Raw genomic sequence first — 16,383 nt, 5'->3', positions numbered from 1 at the left:
TCTTTAGCTCTAAAACACAAATTGCCCCTTGAATAGCTAAATATGCAGCATACCTCAAAAATGACTCCCTAAGTTTATTAGAACTAAAGTGATGTGACAGGTCACGATTTTGCAGCCCCTATTTCACCCAGCATACAATGATCTCCAGTAATTATCTGAGAAAATATGAGTCAGCCATGCAACTTATCAAAATGCTTTTACACGATCAGATTTTTTTTCTCAGGTTAAAAGGATATGAAACACAATTAAAAATGAACTTTAAATCTTCACGCTCATTAAAATATGGCATTCAGTAATAAGAAAGAAAATCTACAGCGTATTATATGTATGTAATATGTATTATGCAATATATTATGTATTCTTTTTATATAAGTAGATAACTAAGGGCTTCATCACTTTCCTTAACAGTTATTGCTGTTGTAACACAGAGCAGTATAAAAATATATAATTTCAAAGCACTCCTGTGTTAAAGTATAATTTTATAGTATGTGTATTTAGAAATAATTCAAGTGGTTTAATCATACAGTGATTAATTAAAACTTGTGGATTTCTCAGACACCTTCTACTTGAGTACACAGCACATAAGCATATATTTGCAGCTGTGTAACAAAATATCAACCTCAGAATTTTTAAAATACATTTTAAAAAATTTAATGAAGGCAGTCATGTTTCTCATAGATGAGAATTAAAATACTTGTGGATTGGGGAAGGTATACAATACTTGGTGTATAATAAATATATAGTGATCTGATATCAAGATGAAACTTTTCAAGAGTACAGAGGGTGAGGGTCAGTGAAGGATCCAGTCCACAAATAGATGAGGAAGAGAGAGATTTGAATAAGAATGAAGAGTAGGCAGTACATTTTATTTAACTCCAAAAGGTTCTAAGTGGCTGTCCAGGAATGGCTGAATCAACCAGTGTGGTAATCCACATATCCTAAAAAATGGCCATCAGGGTATCATGCTATCACATGGTTCAGTTATTGAAAGAGCAGTAAACGTAAACAACTGAATTTCATTCCAGAACCTGCCTTTTTCCAGCTTTGTGTCTTCAGAAAAGCCATCAAAGTGCTCCAAGCTTGTTTCTTCACCTTCTACATGGAGTAATAATACTCGACCTGACTGCTACCTGTTACTTTTGTAAAAATCAAAACAGGAGATGGCAGCATATGATTATTATTAATATTATTATTATTAAATAATAATAATAATAGTAATATCAAAGTAATGATCGATTATAATTCCAACAACAGTAATAATAGCAACAAGGTTTCCTTAGCACTCATTGAGTCAGTGTGTTAGGTGGTACTCGTGTATTTTATTTGTTACATTACTACAATCATATGAGATATTTAATATTACTGTCTTCATTTTAGAGTGAAGAAAATAGAGAAAGATTAAATTAGTTACATAGGCCATACAGTTAGTGAATGAGAAGGAACATTTAGGTCTGTCCAACACTGGAATCTAAGCCAGTTGCTGTACACTCTATCCCGTTACCACTCCTTATAGGTTGGGTATAGTTTATATATTCCTAAGAAAGACCTTCTCATAGGATAATGCTGTTACCTGTTTACTGTCTGCTCTTCAAGGAGCTTACCTTCTAGTTAGCATTCAGTAAATAACAAGTTGGGTAAATGAGGCAGCGAATGCTTGGAACCCATAAAGACATGTGGTCTGGCTTGTATCAGACTTTTACAAGGCAAATTCAGAAAAAATGTTTTTGTTTTAAATGTCAACAGTTTAGTTAACAGAAATAGTTCCTCACATTTTAAATCTTGTATGTTAAGTGGATGGGTCATCAAAAATGTATCTGTAGTAATACCTTTATGCAATGTCTTCCAGATGGTAGCATCTAGAAAATATATTACCATCAGGTATATTTAAGAAGTAGGGGAAGGGAAAATGATTATACTTCATATACCTACATGATTTCACTGTATTATAATTATCAATTAAACTAAAATTTTAATTAAATGATACATTTTCTGGACAGTTTTTTAACTACCCAAAGAGTTTGCCCAGGAGAACTGCCCTATGCCAAAAGCAACACTTTCACTCTGAATAGAAAGAGCCAATTAATACATTATAGAAATTTAAGGTGGTAGATAATCTACATAAATACTGACCCTTAGTTGTACATCTTTTTTTCTCTAATTGAGAATGTTGGAGAAGACAAATCCAGGGTTTAAATGATTCATATTATTATAACTCTGTAGTGAGAGAAGGAGCATTGTTTCTTCAAAATGCATTTGCTTTTAGAGGAAGAAAAGAAGGAGAAGGAGATATTTTTGTTTTATGTGAAATTCCTAGTTCTTTTTTCTTGAGTGTCATGAATGTGAGATTTCATACTGGTAGGAATGTACATATATGACAATTCTGATTCACCAATTTTCCAATTTTATTTACTAATAAACATATTTCTTCTAATTTCTTAACATTATGCCTGAGTTTTTGGTGATAAGAATGATGACATCATTGTATTTATTTAGGACATGAATCATTGTCATATGCCTTTACTATTCCTAGAGGCGTATATTTTAAAACACTGTAGTTCTGGATTTTTATTGCAACAGAGCTGGTGATTACTGTGAATATGCCTTGTCTGATTGCCCTATGGATAACCTCAAATACACTTCCATAATCTTGGAAGTTTAATGGAGATATATTGATATCTTAATTTAATGGAAAATGTCTAATATAAAATAATGGATTCATTTAATGTAGTTACATCTGGGAATACAGATCTCTAAAACTCATACGTTACATGTACTTAATGTGATGACTAATCAAATAAGAGATAGAGAGCCTTCCCAGTTGATGCTACCCTAAAAGAACTACCTCAACATTTGGAATCCGTAACTACTGAAAATATGCAAGTACTTTTTTTTACATTTACTATTGTCCTTTCCTTCTTTGTTTGAAAATATCTAGTTTTAAATAAGTTGAAATATTTTTTGTTTTTACTCTTATATTACCTCCTTTTGTTTCTAAGTAATAAAAGCAAAGGTTTTAAGATGACTGCAAAGTATATTTTCTAGTTCAATTTTAGTCCTTTCGTTCAACACCACCTAGAGTGGACACGTTTTAAATAATTTCAGATAGAACTACTGTCCTCATATATCATCAATTCATTCCTTATGACTCATTCATTCATGATCTATAGAAGTGGGGAGTAAAAAGGATGGATTTGTTTTAATATCCAGAAACATTGAAAAAGCCAAAACACTTTTAATCTTGGAAGATTTTGTCCTTTTATTAGTTTTATAATATCATTCAGGTTATTATTTTTGTGGTTTTTGATGGGAGCACTAACGGCATCATTAAGCTATTTGGTAACATTGCATTGCTAAAAGCACTGCCAAGAAAATGTCTGTGCATGCAAGTTGCTTCTACACAAGCTAAGAGTTTAACACCTAAGAAACAGTTAATATTGGGGTTTTTTGTGTGTGCAATAAATGTTGGTGTATTGAGGATTTTTCTAAACAAGGTATATCCAGTAAAATTGGTTCAGGATTAAATGATAATCCCCAGTGACTGTGGCTAACTGAAGAAACAATAACACAGAGGTGTTTGCAGGAAGGAAGGGAGAGTTTTAGAGGTAGCCTCTGGAGGAAGAGCTAGGTGCCACATCAGCAGGTGCTGTGGGGATGGGCCTTCTTATACGGCTCTCATTTCTTGTCTAGGTGTCTCCAGTGAAGTTATCCCCGTCTCTGATTAGCCAAGTTTGAGACAAGGGTCTGAACATTTGGCTCAGCCATCTATGGTTAGGGGACAGCATCAGGAGCATCAATAAAACCTATCCATAAATCAGTATCTCTCACCCAATTTAATTTACATTTGCATCAGCCAGTAGCATTCAGCTGCTATGTAGGCACATTTTTTTGGATGGAATTTCTATTTTTAATCAGTATCCCAAGCCACTTCAAAATTATGAAGGTGGAGAAAACGATCCTAATCTCTAATCAATATCAAGATGTATAGATGCACATAGTGTTGATGAGTCTAGTCTCTCAATGAGAGAATTATTATTTCTAATTAAAAAGAAGTAAAATATACATTTAACTAGTAGAAGAATTTAGTTGTTGTTGTGTGTTTCCTGAAAGCTTGTTTTCCCCCCCAGAAAATATTAAATCTAGCAAAGTACCCTCATAATATGTGCATAGCTATTAGGGCACTTAGCCACACTGTGGATGTTTATGTAGCTTGCTTACTATCTACAATCTAGAACAAGGTCTAAATTTGAAGACACTCTTTAATTTCCTCTTTATATTTCTAGTTACTTAGCAGAGTGCTTGACAATACAGTAGAACTCCATCTTCTTGTTGAAAGCTTGGTGTTCAAAATGGTTTGTGTCTGGCCAGAATTGTCCCTGAATAGGATATTCTTTATTCAGTAAGCATATTCTGAGTGATAAGACTGTATAAGGACCTGTGCTTGGGATTCGATGGTAATCAAATAGATACAGCCCGTGGCTTTAAGTCTAGCGGGGACACAGACAATCACGAGGTCCTGTATAATTAGAGTTATACATTCTCTGAAGAGAAGTTACACCATGCTATGAAATTCATGAGAGGGCCTTCACGGTTCTTACCTTATGATTGCCTGACAAAAGTAAACATATTGCTTACAGTAATTTAATTTTTTGATGAGTTTTAACTAAGATTTACTCACAATTTTACATTCCCTTATTTATATCATCTTATAAAAACTGCCTACCAGCTGTTACAACAACAACAAAAACAATATAATTCCCACTTCAAAAGTTGGTGTAAACTAATTTATTAATGTTACTTCTAAATATATTTTATAAAATGGTTATGATATCTTGTACTGCATTGCTGCTTTCCATGTTCCTTAGTGGATCTGGAGACCCTGCCTTCATAATGAAGTTATGAAATATAAAATTCAGTAAAATTATGAAAACTTCATCTCAGTGCCCCAAAGCATATAAACTTGCTTGCTTAAATTTTAGCATTAATGTTATTTGATTACAAGGAAATGAACTTTTAATAGTATACAGATAGTTGCCTCTTTATATTCATGGAATCATATAGAATTGTTCTGTTATTTTTGTTAGTATCTATAAAAGAGAAAACTTCACAAAACAATTCTCTGCTACATAGACCTGTTCTCACAGACCTCATAGCATTGGATAAGGAGATTCTGGCTTAAAAGATCTTACATTTTTCTGTATTTTATATAAATTTGCATACTCAGTTAAGTGCATTGTTTAGAGGTGGCCATAGAGTATTTGACTATTTTGTTATCAGTTACAGAGGGGGAGTATGCAATAACTGTTTTTCCTTAATACTATTAATCTTCAAAATAATCTTTATAAGCAAGTGCTCAAGTTCACTGATAGAGAGAGGTGATGTATGAACTCTGGAGTCTTAAGTTCATATTTATTTGCATAAGTAATTTCTAAAGGCACCATTAATAAGTATACTTAATTATTTACAGTTTGGGGGCATCTGTTGAACTTCAGTGAATTAGATACGCAGGTACTCTCCGCATGTCATTTTTCCTTGTAGTTAGAAGTAAGCTCCCTAGCAAAAACTCTGCAAGGCCAATATTTTGCAGTAAAATCAATTTCATTAGAAGTACATTAATATGAAATCTGTGTTAAAGTTGCTCCTAGATACAAACTTACCATTACTCAATGAAGAAATAAAAACTACAAAGTTAGTATTAATCAAGTAAGCAATAGCACACGATGCATATTAACCAAAGGGCAGCCTTTTTCAGGCCACAGTCTTTTACAAACATACAAGAAAATAATTAAGTGCAAATAATTAATATTCATTAAGTATTCCAGGAAGAGCCTTTATCTTGCCAAAAGTTGTTACTCTATGTAAAATTATGATAGGCGTGTAGGAACAATATGATTGTGTTTGTGTAAAAAGAAATAATCAAGTTTATCTTTATCAAAAACACTATGAAATGTTCTTGAAAAGAAATCTTCCAACCTACGGTATAAAATCAAATTATGTGTGTTGCATAATTTACATCTTAAATATCCTTATGATTTCAGAAGAACTGGAGGTAGCACAATGAGAGCTGGAGTATTGATAATGGAATTCTTGAATAAGGGGTTTATGAAAAATGAGTGCCTAGTTTACAATGAAGATTATGTCAGTCTGAAGGGGAAAATTAAACAATGTTCAGAGTCAGAAAGATGAAGATTGCAGCTATCTTGGAGAGAAATTAGGGTTAAGAGTGGGTTTTAGTCAGTGCTTAGAAACAACATTAAGTATGGAATATGATGTAACATGTTGGAATACCTTGGGAACTTGGGAAATACATTTAGACCTTATTCATATGATTAAAATTATGTTTAGTAAGTGGTAAAGTAAAATGGCAAAACTCAGACCACCACCAATTTAAACTGGACATTGACCAATCATTCCCAGTCTAACTTGTCTGTCTTCCAGCACATGATTGAGAAGATTTATCCATCTTTGTTGACAAAAGACAATCCATGGTTATGATATATGCAAATATATGGCTAAATTTAAAAAAAATCAATAATAACAATTGTCTAGCTTCATTTGTTGAAGAAAGAAGAGATGGATCTTCTTATATGTATAAAATGACTTCAGTGAAGGTGGTAAAATACAGAGGAAGCACACTAAGAGGAACCTTTGAAGGGCATAAAGGCAGTGATTATGGCAAAATAGAGGATATTGGCAGAGGATAATTTTTCTCTAAGGAATGCCAACGTGCACCCCAAAAAAAAAATGGGGAAAATAAAGGCATGGTGTACCTGTCACAGAGACTTCTTATTATAGACCAAACACTCTATTTTCTTGACTCAGCTAGTTTGCCTTTCTCAACCTTTCTATGGATGTTGCATCATGCCTGAATTTTAGCCAGTGGAATATAAGAATGATAAACACTATTTTCAACCTTGGCTCATAAACATCTTCCTCTGTTCTAATGCATCTCAACTTTGGGGATATTTGGCAAAGTCTGGAGACATTTTTGATGGTTACACTGGCACATGAGCCACTTATGTCTAAACATTAGAGGTTAGGGATGTTGCTAAACATTCTACAATTTAGGAACAGTCCTCACAACAAAGATAGCCTGATCTGAAATAACAATAGGACTGAGGCTGAAAAAGCCTGCTCTATACTGCCTTCTCTATTACTTCCAGTATATTTGATTTCTAGGATAAATTTGGTGTTAAGAAATTTGTGAGAAAAAAAGTAAATTTCTATTATGATTCAGTCATTGCACATTTTAAATATATTTTAAGTATAATAGTAACCATAACTAAACTAATAGAGAACTAGATTAATTTACTGATGTTTACAGGAGTATCATAAGCTACTTCCTGAGTGGAAGGTAGTTGAAGAAAGAATTTTTAAAAGGAAAAAAAGAAAGTAAACCTACTACAACACAAAATAAAAATTCCACTTGATTGGCAAATTTTGTTTTTAGCTTTCAGTGATATTTAGAGTATTGCAGTGAGAAGTGGAAAGAAAGAAACTCCCACATTACTGAGGAAATTGCAAATTAAAATTAAAAAGTCTACAATTTATTTTAAAATATATCAAAACCTTAGAAAGATGTGTGGTCTAGTGGGAATTTATATCAAGGAAAGATTTATGAACTCTTAGTAATATTTATGACAGGGAATGCCTTAAAAAGCACCACAATTTCTAAAAATAAGATAGTTTTATAACTCCCATTGTATATATCAATATGATGAAATATTTTCAATCATTAAATATCACTGGTATTTAAGAACAGCCTATTTTTAGTTTTTTAAGTTATTTGTATGAGGTGGATGGACCTAGAATCTGTCCTACAGAGTGAAGTAAGTCAGAAAGAGAGAAACAAATACCCTATGCTAACGCATATATATGGAATCCAAAAAAAAAAAAAAAAGGTACTGATGAACCTAGTTACAAGGCAGGAATAAAGATGTAGACATAGACAATGGACTTGAGGACACGGGGTGGAAGGGGGAAGCTGGGGCGAAGTGAGCGTAGCATCGACGTATATACACTACCGAATGTAAAATAGTTAGCTAGTGGGAAACAGCAGCGTAGAACAGGGAGATCAGCTCGGTGCTTTGCAATGACCTAGAGGGGTGGGATAGGGAGGGTGAGAGGGAGGTGCAAGAGGGAGGGGATATGGGGACATATGTATGCATATGGCTGATTCACTTTGGTGTATAACAGAAACTAACACAGTATTGTGAAACAATTACACTCCAATAAAGATCTATTAAAAAATAATAATAACAACAAAAAATAAAAACAGCCTATCATATTATAGATATATATACAAGTGAGCTAGAAAGTATTTATAATCCGAGAAGAGAGCAATTGTTATTTCTAGGTGGTGAAACAGTGAGGTTTTTAATTTTTCAATTATTATTCTTTTTTTTTTTAAGGTAATTTAAAAAATTTATTTATTTATTTATTTATTTTGGGCTGTGCTGGGTCTTCGTTTCTGTGCGAGGGTTTCTCTAGTTGCGGCAAGTGGGGGCCACTCTTCATCGCGGTGCGCGGGCCTCTCACTATCGCGGCCTCTCTTGTTGCGGAGCACAGGCTCCAGACGCGCAGGCTCAGTAGTTGTGGCTCACGGGCCTAGTTGCTCCGCGGCATGTGGTATCGTCCCAGACCAGGGCTCGAACACGTGTCCCGTGCATTGGTAGGCGGATTCTCAACCACTGCGCCACCAGGGAAGCCCTCAATTATTATTCTTATCTCTATTTCCTAAATATTATTTTGGTAATCATCAAACTGTATTATAGAAAACATAAATTTTAAAATGCTGCTGAGTCTACATCCTGCTCAAAGTATGGGACCTCAGAAAAGTGCCGTGGGACTTTCCTTGCAATGCTGCCCACCAATGTTTATTTTGCTTTGGACTTCTTCCTGCATTTTACTGCTTGCTTAACTCCTGACACAAACATTATGGTTGGTCAGCATATTAAATGCCCAAGAAATGGCTTAATTAATAGTGAAAATCAGTGCATAGAAAAATTGGAGAGGTGATATAAGCAAGTATATAATGTACGGTCTTCTACATTACTTCATAATTCTGACTTCTTTCCACACCATAAGAAATTACTATATGTCAGGAATAGAATCAGCTGATCCTAACACAAGACTCAAATCACAGTGGCTCATACACAGAGAATGTGTTTTGATCATGTAAGAAGAAATCTTGTTCATCCATGTTGTCACAAGTGGAAGGATGCCCTTCTTTTTAAAGGCTGAATAATACTCTATTGTTCGTATATATACACACCACATTTTCCATATTCATTCATCTGTTGGTGGACACTTGGGTTGTTTCCATTCTTGGCTATTGTGAATAATGCTGCAATGAACATGGGAGTACAGATAACACTTTGAGATCCTGATTTCAAGTCTTTTGTATATATACCCAGAAGTGAGACTCTTGGATCATATGGTGGTTCTATTTTTAATTTTTTAGGAACTTCCATACAGTTTTCCATGGATGCTACACTATTTCACATCCCACCAACAGGCTAAAAGGGTTCTAATTTCTCTAATTCCTCGTGAACACTTATACTAAGTGAAATAAGCTAGTCACAGAAGGACAAATTTTGCATAAATCTGCTTATATGAGGTATCTAAAATAGTCAAAACTTACAGGAGAAGAGAATACGGTAGTGGTTGTCTGCGGCTGGGGGGTTGAGGGAAACAGAGAGCTGTTGTTCAGTTGGTGTAAAGTTTCAGTTATGCTAGTTGAAGAAGTTCTAGAGACCTGCTGTACAGCGTGGTGCTACAGCTAGTGATGCCACATTGTGTACTTCAGAATTCATTAAGAGGATGAATCTTAATGTTGTGCTCTTACCACACACACAACATCAACAACAAAAACAACAGAAGAAAAAAAGACAGAAGCAAACTCTGTGAGTTGTTGGATATGTTTATTACCTCCATTGTGGTAATGGTATCACATCTGTTTGCCTATGTCCAAACTCATCAATTTGTATATCTTAAATATCTGCCGTTTTTTGTATATCAGTTAATTAATTGATATTAATTAATCTGTTACGGGAAGAAAGAGGAGGAGGAAAGGGAAAGAAGAGGAGGAGGAAGATAAGAAGGAGAAGGAAGAGAGAGAGAGAAGTCTGGAAGGCTATGGTGATCTAATTTTGGTTCTGGGTTATGTATTGAAATGAAGGACCAGTAATGTCCACCATGCTTTTACCCTTATGATTGATTCCATGGTGTCAGCTCTTACACTGCAATCAATCTGCAAGTGATGAGACAAAAGGCAAAAGGCAAAAGGTTTCTGCAAAATGAGTTTGTGTTATTTAGAAAAAGCCTTACTGGACAGCAGCAAGACCCAGTGACTCCTATTTACATTTCACTGATCAGACATTGGTCACATGGCCACTTTTAGTTGCAAAAAAGCTAAGTGACTATAGCTTTTTGGTTGCATATATTGCCACCCTAAACTTGCTTAGTAAGGAGGAAGGGGAGAATATATATCGGGTGGTCAACTATCTATGTCTGTCATGAATACATATATTCTGAATATCTAAGACCTTTTCTTTTCTCAGCTGCATTCTCCCTGTCCAGCTCTAACCAAAATCTTTCTAATTTTGAATTTGGATATACATTTAACTATTTAAAACTATTAGTGTTTCCTTCAGTTTTGAAAGAGAGAGAAAGCCAACGTTTCTTAGTTCATTTAGCACTCACTGGTTCCCATGTTGAAGCTTTATCCTATAGACTACAAAAATAACTGTATTTTGACAAATCCACAGGGATCTGTTTAAGGAGAAACTATATTAGTATGCTGTGTTTGAGAATGGATTCTTAATGAAACATAACTAAAGGGTGAAGTGTAATTTTATTTTCATCAGCCAGAGGAAAAGAGCAAGTGTTATGATAACACATTTGAAGACCTACAGCAGTAGTGAATCCTGGTGCCTGAGGGAAACTAAAGGCTGGCATTATTGAAAAATGTTGAGGTACCTAAAAATATAAATACAAAATCAAACAGAGAGAGAGAGGAGAGCTTGAGACTGAAGAAAAGAGGAGAGAAGGAGAAGAAAGGAGAGAGTAGAGATGCAGCAGAGATGACAGAGAGAGACAAAAATATCAACAGAGGCTTCAAAATGGAGACAAAGGGGAAAACTGAGAGAAAGACTGTCTTCAGTGAGGATTAAAAAAGTACCTCTAATTAGAGAAGTAAAGTTAGAAAGATAAGATATAAAGATTTACTTTTTCTATAATAAAAAACTATAAGCTGATAATAAAATAAATTAGAAAGATCAAATAGCACAATTTGAATGAAGAATAAAAGGGGAAATGTTAAATTTTTATTGAAAAAATAGTTTCATATTTGCTGAACAATTATGGATCTTTAAAACCATGAATGATTTGAGGAATTAAACATTTTTTTCTTAAATGTTCTCGCTCTTCTTATAATACACAGATTAAAATAATCACTGTGATAGTGAGTGTATTTCTTTCTAATTTCTTGGTACGACCTAAAGGTACATTTGAATGGGAAAATAAGCAAAAGCAAATGAAGTGAATTACTGGCAGTGATTATTGACAATATGCACGTTGGGCATGGGATATATTTATTTATTCTTAGAGTACAATTTAAATCTTCAGAGCAAATAAGTAAATAGGTTCTTAAACTTTTATGAAGCTTTTAATCATCACATTGGAGGCCATGGTAAAAATTAGTTTATTCTGGACACCCTTGCACTTGTCCGACTAAGAAGGCAACTGTTCATAATCCCCCCGGTTATGCGGTATCACGTAGACCCTTAAAGCAGAAACCACAGTAATGTAGATCAGAATAGAGAAGTTTGAGCACAGTCAGCCTCAAGTTTTAGGACGTGGACCAAAAGAGCCCAGAGCCCAATGGGGCTGCAACACGCCGCCGTCAGGCTGCTTACTCTTAACTATGGGTGGTGAAAACTATCGCCAAAAGGGCATCTCAGCTTAATCTCATTGCATAAGGTAACTGACAGCCTTAAATACAGTTCCAGTATATCTTCTTATTAATATCTACTTTCAACTCACACAAAGACTAGAATGTAGAAATTGGATAAGGAAATGGGGGGTGATAATTCATTGAGAATTCCTAAAAGAAAGTCTGAGTTAACATAACTGAAATCCTTAACTAAAGGGAGTTCATTCCTAAGGGAAATGCCAAGATAGAGAAGTAGGATTCTTTACTTTAGGGAGATACGAAATCTTCCTTGAAGTGCATTACAAAGAGAAAAGTGCATGACATTTAGTTCTGAAGTATCCGTTGCATATTCTGTGTAGAAGGACCCACGTGTGCAAGCTTCCTGATACCGGAGTGAGGGGAGGGGGTGTGGCATGGCCAGTGCGCAGAATGGATAATTAGCTGAAGTCAGAGGTGGTTGGAATCAGAAAATGTCAGAACATGCAGGGTCTTGTAGGCCATATTAAGCATTTTGTTGTTTATCTCTAAGAGCTAGAGGAAACCACTCATTTTATAACTTTAATAAAAATTTTTTATTTAATGTGTATGTGTGTATAACTATAATACACACGTTAATTATTCATTTAATTGGCCATTAAAGAGTTTTAGATTGTTTATATGACCAAATTTTTGTTATAAAAATATCACACATTGATGTTTGTTGAACACACAGAAGGTAAGTAGGAATCAATGAAGAAAGGACTAATTAGGAGACTGTTGCAGTAGCCTAGATAAAAAAATGGTTCAAGCTGGTCAAGGATAGGAGCAGAAAGGTATACAAAGCCAATAGTATTATAATTAAATTGACAATTTGAATATGGGTTAAACATGAGTGATGACTGAGAGGAAGGTGTTCAGAACTTGTGCCAAGTGCATGACCTGTAAAGTTACATTTGTAGCAGTTCCATTTTCTGAGATAAGAAATATTTACGAAATACCAGGTTTGGGAGACTTGCACTGAGTTTAGTCCTTGAGATCTTGTGTTTGAGGTGCATTTAAGGCATCTGTGTAGAGATGGGGATTATGAGATGTGGAAGGATGAGTCAGAAGACATCTGGGCCGGAGGTTTAAAATTGAGTCAATTAGTGAAGATGAGGTCGCCTAAATAGAGTATATATGACAGATGAGAAATATGTTAAAGATGAAGCCAAGCAACCTCAGCATTAAATGATTGATTGAAGCAAGAAAGAGCAAAGACTGAGAAAGGGCTTTCTAAGAGATCAAAGGAAAAACAGAAGTATTGGGTTAAAGAGAAATAGTTTGCAAAAAAGGAGATGGTTCAGATAATCGACAGTTATCAGAAAGAACAGGAAGATGAATGAGAAAAAAAAAAAACCAAGTTTATGGAATTTAGCACCAAGAGAGAACTGGTTGCCTGAGTGTAAAGAAGTCATTCTAAAGTGGGACGAGTTTGTCCAACTGATAAAACCTTGTTAGTGAAGACATCCCCTAAGTGATGTTTTTATTTAGGGGGTAGGAAGAGAGAGAGATATGTATCTGAAAAGGAGATATTTGTCTAAGGAGCTTTTGACTGAGGTGAAAAGGTGAAGACTTACACATTAGAAATACTGACAGGAATGATCCTGTAAAAGGAAGAAGTGGAAAATACATGAGAAAGAGGTAATAATCCAGAGTAAAAGTTTGCTGAGAAGACAGCAACAGGATTAGGTGGGATCCAAAGCGCAAAAGGGAAGAGAAATATCTCCTTCCAGACGTCATTGACTGGGTTAACAGAACATTTCAAATTAAAAACCAAACAAAACCTCAACACAACAGTATTCATATGATATATTATGAATATTTTCAGGCTGCCTCAATTCCAAGAACTAGTGTGCAACTGAAATTTCTGTAATGTGTTAATTTTTTGTTACTGTCATTAATTAAGTTTGTTTGGAACATATACAAATCTGTAATATACGAGCTGAAACTTCTAATTTATCAGAACATTTTTTTTTTTTACATCTTTATTGGAGTATAATTGCTTTACAGTGTTGTGTTAGTTTCTGCTGTATAACAAAGTGAATCAGCTATACATATACATATAGCCCCAGATGCCCTCCCTCTTGCCTCTCCCTTCCCCCGTCCCTATCCCACCCCTCTAAGTGGTCACAAAGCACTGAGCTGATCTCCCTATCAGAACATTCTATTGAAAGTTTCAAACTTTCATTTATATAATTTAGCAGTGTTTATATTAGCAACATATATTTAAAATCATAAATTTTTAAAGATAACCTTGGGATATTGAGTTAATCATTAAAATAGTATAGAAATCAAGTTAATCAGTTTTAAACAATTATCTTGAACTGTGCTTTAAAAAAAAAACCTCATTTCTCAATTATAAAATTTATGATCTATATTGAGCTAAATTACTTTTTACTTTTTAAGAAATGTAAAATGAGTGTCTAAAAGCATTCCTTCTTAATACCTTTAGGCATCATTTCATCTAAACCCAGGTTGAATTTCTCTGAATCCGTTACCTAACCTAGGTATGAGCATGGTCCACTGGATCCTTGATCCTTATCTCTTAACCTTGAAGATAACTCAGCACTTCCCATGCATCAGATACACACCCCCTCAAATCAAAAGCAGGGCCAACCATTGTTAATTTATCTTTTGACAATTTTATGAGGAGAAAAAGGAGACAATGTACATTGCATGCCATATACAAACAACAAAGCTCACTGGACATTTCTCTCTGTGCAAAATTACTACTCTGGCTTTCATTCTCTGATTGGTGTACCATCTGTCTGGCTCTAGCTCTTATATGCCTGTTCTCCAGTTTTTTTCCCCACTGCTTCTCTTACATCCTTCTTTCATAGAGTTTGGGAGATAAAATTTTCCGCCAGAAAAACTGCTTTCTCTGTGAGAAGCTTGAATAAAACAGGGTATATACAATTAATATATTGAGAAGAACAGAGGAAAACATCCTTTTTGTGGGCTTATTATGTGGCCAGGAGCTGTGGACGAGTGGATTATGGTGGTGCAAGCAAGCCATGGTTTATTTCCAGCAATCACATTGTGAGTTCCAAGAAACTCTACTGTGAGTTATACTGCCATGTCATATGAACATTGAGCTACATTAAAGTTAAATCTGTTTAAACGAAATCTAAGATATTCTTACCAAATTCACAGCAGAGTGGCTAAAACACTTATTTTAACTACCAGGTTTGCAACCTGCTTATATAACCTTAGAGAAATTGTTTAAGCTGTCTATTGCTTGATTTTCTCATAAGTGGAATAGAGACAGGAATGTTACACAGTTGGTGGTGGTCAAAGAGAAAATTTAAGTGAAGAATGTAGTAAACACCCAATTACTGTTGTTATTACTATTGCTGAGAAAAATATTGTGTTTCCATAGATAAAAGGAAATTATTAATAACAGATATCAATGTTTATGAGCAAATGCTGGGATCATCCTGTGTGTGTTAGAGATATATTTAGATGAATTAAAAACTCAAAATTTATTGTTGAAGTATTAAAATCTGTTAAATACTTACATTATACTTCAATGCCTTGTTAACATTATGTTAATATATGTTGATAAGTGTACTGAAAAGAACTTTATGTACTACAGTTCTACCTTCTTCCTTCAAAAATGGAGACACCAAAGGCCAGGTTATTTATGTGATTTGCCCAAGTTCACAATGCTATATGAAAAAAATGTCCATAGGGAAAAAATATATAGCAAGTTATAAAACATTGAAACATGACCAAAATGAGTAATTGCTCAATTAGTTTGTAGTTCTATATGTAATCGTGTTATTTGCAAAATACTAAATAGCCAGAAACCTACTTAAAAAAATTGAATGTGATAGATTTAACCTTTTTATTCTGGAAATTTGCTATAATGAATAATTCTTAAAAGTCAAAAACTTTAAATAATAACAAATAGCAATTCTTTTTTAATAACATTTTATAGGCCTGGCCCTGTGTATACTTTACCTGTATTATTTCTAATTCTCCTATCATCATTGTTGAGATTGAATTTAGTCTCTTTCTCTGTATCTCACTCTCCCTCCACCCCTTGCCCTTTTCCTACAGAATTTTCTGTGTTTTTTTTTTTTTTTTCTTTGTCTTCTTTCAACCAGGCTTCCACAAACAATATCTAAAATATTTGGGCATGTATGATTGTAATTTGTTTAACGTTATAATATTAAATTCTGGACTGAGTTAAAAGCATTTATTCTTTTTTTTTCTATGCAATTCTTCTTTATTAAAATAGCTACATATCATTTGTAAAAAATTTTTAACAGAGCTAAAGAGAAATACATTATAGTATTTTACAATTTGTCCTGGATGAAAAATGTATAATACAGTCATGACTTGCCTATGTAATAAGAGTTACGTCCTTTAGTCTCAAGCATTTATTCTTATAACATAGCATGGCTCATGAGGTATGACTCCAAAATCTA

Source organism: Balaenoptera ricei, chromosome 3, assembly GCF_028023285.1.
Source record: "Balaenoptera ricei isolate mBalRic1 chromosome 3, mBalRic1.hap2, whole genome shotgun sequence".
Lineage (NCBI taxonomy): Eukaryota > Metazoa > Chordata > Mammalia > Artiodactyla > Balaenopteridae > Balaenoptera > Balaenoptera ricei.
Note: the sequence above shows the minus strand (reverse complement) of the source record.